Here is a 4,632-nt window from a genome sequence, read left to right on the forward strand (position 1 = left end):
CACACCATCTGTCAGCGCCTTTCTGGTCCCTTCTCTAACGAAACCTGTCTAAGCAGGAGCCTACCCAAGCACCCAGGCTGGCTGTGTGCCATATCCGCACTGACCTGCTAAGATCACTCCGAATTAATACATCATTTGGTAACCACTTCACCTAAATGTCAGTGATTTAACGAAACAGACAGGCAGTCCCAGCCCCCTCCCCCTCCCCCAACAGTGCCCTTTGACCTTGTCCATAACCGATCTGTTTCTGACCCCAGGGTTTCTGCAGGCTGCATGTCATTCAGGAGGCAAACCGCTCTTACAGTGACCACATTCTCCGCTGACACCGCAGTCTGATTGTTCAGGGTGGTACAGTAATGCTCACTCATCGGGTATAGAAGTGTTGCAGGGTTTTATTTTTATTATTTACTAAATGAATTTATTTTTAAATGCATCATTGACCTGTCAGATGGAAAACTGTTTCACCCCTGCCCCCAAAAACAACAGCCCTGTGATCTGAAACAGCCCACTGATTAAAGGGTAGAGGATGGCTAACATGGATGAAGTTGTAGGTACCATGCCTCCACAGACAAAGGAAGGGGGGTGCTCCCCCTAGGTGCATGGCCCACGTCAGGACGGATGTGGAACTACGTCATCAGACGGATCCCCTTTAAAAGGGGGGATCCCCCTTTGTTCGTTCTCTCTACCTGGCTGCATCAAAGTAGCTACCTAGAGACGAAGAGCGCGCACACCTTTGGGAACAAAGCGGTATTGGTTCTGCACTCGAACCCTGTGCAGCACGCGATGCAAGAAGTAACTAGTTCGCTACTTTTATTTCTTTTGCGGAGTTCGCTAAAACCAATCGCTTCAGCTAGCCGACGATTAAGAACGGTTTGAACATTCGCGCGACGGCCGGACCTCCGCGAGTTCATCTTAACGTCGACAGCGACCACTTCCCCGGGACACCACGCAACGGACCATCGAGGGACCGCCGATTGAACGGCCACCACAGCTTCCCCTGGACGGAGCAACGCAATCCAGCAGAACCTTCTTCACGAAAGCGCACGAAGGAGTTCTCCTCAAGAGGCTACCTGGCCTACTGCGCGGGCCGCGGACTGAACAACTCAAAGTAAGACTGTGCATCTGGGCAGACTTAGAACAATATCTTGTTTTACTCTTTCCTGTGTGTTTAGACTGATATTTTGTGAATGCTTGTTTGCAGTGGTGTTTTATAATCACGTTCATGTTAAACCGTACTCTGTTTAAGGCTTAAAGAGGTACTCTGTTCAAAGCTTACATAGGTATTCTGTTTAAACTTGTTCGGTTATTCACACTGATTCCTTTACGTCATAGTTAATACTTAACTCCTCGTATAACTGTTAAACGTGTGTCCCACTATACGCTCGTTGGGGCTGTACAGTGACCGACGATACCGTGTCATATTTAGAGGAAATTTGCGTTGTGTTTGTGGCGGTAGTGAGAACTCGGTTTAAGTTTCGCGCCATCGAGTTTCTCTTTGTCTCAAAGATCTCCTCCCCCATACGCACGTACACACGCACGCGCATCCGCGCGCACTCAAATACACGCACGCGCATCCGTGCGCACTAGAATACACATCCACACACACACACGCACACACACACACACCAGCCTACCCTCCTGTCCCCTTTGTTTGCTATGCTTTTATTATTATGCTTTGTGATCAATAAATGTTTTTATGTTTAAATACTGTCGTTTGAGTCGTTGTTTCTCTGTTACAACTTGAAGCCAGAACTATTATTTGAACCGTAACCTTCAGATTTATAGTTTGTTAATCAAACAATTTGGGCTACGGGAGTTGACCACAATTAGTGGCGACCTTAGTTAAATGAGTTTATATAAAATTTGGGTAAATTTAACACGGTCTGAACTCCCACCATTTCGTAGGTAATTTTATGAGACTGATTACTAATTAAATTTGGCCAGCACCTACAAAGTGATGAAGATTGTCTAACACAACGTAGGCATGGAAATAGACTGTACATCTACAGCACTCCAAATAAACTATCATGGAAATAGACTGTACATCTACAGCGCTCCAAATAAACTATCATGGAAATAGACTGTACATCTACAGCACTCCAAATAAACTATCATGGAAATAGACTGTACATCTACAGCACTCCAAATAAACTATCATGGAAATAGACTGTACATCTACAGCACTCCAAATAAACTATCATGGAAATAGACTGTACATCTACAGCACTCCAAATAAAGTATCATGGAAATAGACTGTACACCTGCTGCACTCCAAATAAAGTATCATGCCTAATAAAGAGAAATGGCGAATAAACAGTAATGCTTTATTAAACATATTTATACTTTATAAATAAATTACTCAATGATCACAATCAGAATTCTAATCTGATTATATAATTATGCAGAATATTATCGATATTATTAGTATTATTATTATCAAATCGTAGTTGCAGCGTGGAGTTCTGCTGGTGCTGTTTTCCTTTGTCCTTCAGGTCATTTCTGTCGAATTCATTTCTGTTCATTGCGTCTCCATGTGTCAGATAAGTGGTGAATCAGGACCAGTGTTGTCCTCCGTCTACCCCTCATTCTCTCTTCCTCCCTTTCACTTTCCGCTAAACCTCATATGCCTCCATCACTCTGCACCGCGCGAGATCGCAAGAAGCAAAGCAATAAATGCCTTATTCATTCTTATCAGAGCCAAGCTACGTCTGCGCTCCGCTTTTACCACTGAGATCAGGCGAGATTTTCCAGAGTGGAGCAATCATTCCCCTTTATTGCGAATACATATCATGATGGTCCAAGCAAAACTCCCTTTAAAATGAAACACTTGCAGACATCGACGATGAGGCCACATTTTGTAGGGTCTTGTGTGTGGCAAAGACAATAAGAAATGTGGCCATTCAAACAGCTGCAGGAGTCCGAGCTGGTGTGAGTCTGAGCAGGTGAGAGTCTGAGCTAGTGAGAGGCTGAGCAGGTAGGAGTTTGAGCAGGTGTGGAAGTTTGAGCAGGTGGGAGTTTGTGCAGGTGTGGTAGTTTGAGCAGGTGGGAGTTTGTGCAGGTGGGAGTCTGAGCAAGACACAGAATGGGCTGTGGTGATGAGGAAGAAATAATAATACAGTTTACATGTATTTCAGTCAAACATTTTTTATTTGTTCTATTTTCAGACATGGAGGGGACCAGGTGTGAGATTTCTCAAAAACCTCTTTGGAAACAAGAAAGTCATTAAAATATTTCCGCCTGCTTGTTATTCCCTTATTAAACCTACTTTAACATAATTCCTCCTTTGAAGGGACTAAACAGATTGTAATATGTTTGCCTTGAGGACACTGGGATAGGAACAAACTAACTGCTGGCCTCATTCACAGGAGCAGTTAAAGGTGCTTCCTCACTTCCTGCTGACCATCTGAGGCTAAAGCTATCATTTCTATATCTTCTCAGTATTTCACATCTTAATACAACAGTGTGCACACTAATTCTATTTTAAGACGTCCGGTCTTTGGGTGACCTCTGTCCTTCGCATTGTTCTGGGTTTTATCTTTTTTATGTTTGCAGCTCTCCTGCAAAAATGACATCGTTCATCACAGCTCATTGTAGGAGAAAAGATTAATGTCTGTAATGTTAACATCTTTTCGCCGACAGTTATTTGGAATTAGACCTCTGGAGTGTCTTTGTACATTTAGCTACTATTGTCTTTGAGAAGAAGACATGCGGACTGAGGGATGTTGCGTATACAACACTACAACATCTCCTTTAAATTTAATAACGCAAACGCGAGCGGAGCCGCGGCATTATAAATATTTAATTACTTGAGCGATGTGGAAAGATCGCTACCTTGACACACACCGTATGGGGAATGAGGTTTTGGCAAAACGAGGTGACGTGGGGTGACTTTGTTTTTTTTTTTTTCTGGCAAGAATGCCTTTCTCGCAGAAAGGTAAATAAATAAGGAGAAGGAGATCTATATGGCTGGAAGTGTGGTCGCTTTCTCACCTCAGCACGTGAGGTGTGATGAATGGGGCCTCGGCCTTTGGCGCGCGCAACAGGCCGCGAGCAAATTAAGGATGGCGACACGTGGCGATGAAGGTCACGGCTCGCGCCGAATGAAGCGCTCGATCCGGTGCGAAACGGAAACGTTTCTGTTGGAACACAGGCCGAGGACGAGAATTCATGCATCGTGTTGTCGTGTGAATGTCACACTCATCTCAGATTCCCTCTGCTACATATTCCAAACCCGCGCGCGAAAATCTATTAATGGAAAAACGAATGCTATTGTCACAAATATTAAACGTTCCCGAGTGAGGTTTTTTTTTTAAAGTAACCACTTTAGCTATTTTTCCTTTAGCAATATTTAGCCTGAAAATATCAAATCTGTTTTCAATTGAAAGTATATCGAGTGCACATTTTTCATCCTTGCCCTCCTCCTAACAGGAATGACAAATGTGTGTCCTTCATGTGGATGTAATCAGATGGTAGGCGACTCTAATGTGGTTTTAGATGTGCCCTTGATCCAAAGGGTAGTGGGGTCCCGAGGGATCTGTTCTATCAGTGAGAGATTTATCAGCGTTAGGGGGTATTAGAAGGGTTATCATGTGACCTGTCCCAGGACTGAGAGACTTACGACAGATATCATCA

The sequence above is a fragment of the Brachyhypopomus gauderio genome, chromosome 2 (genome assembly GCF_052324685.1).
Source record: "Brachyhypopomus gauderio isolate BG-103 chromosome 2, BGAUD_0.2, whole genome shotgun sequence".
Lineage (NCBI taxonomy): Eukaryota > Metazoa > Chordata > Actinopteri > Gymnotiformes > Hypopomidae > Brachyhypopomus > Brachyhypopomus gauderio.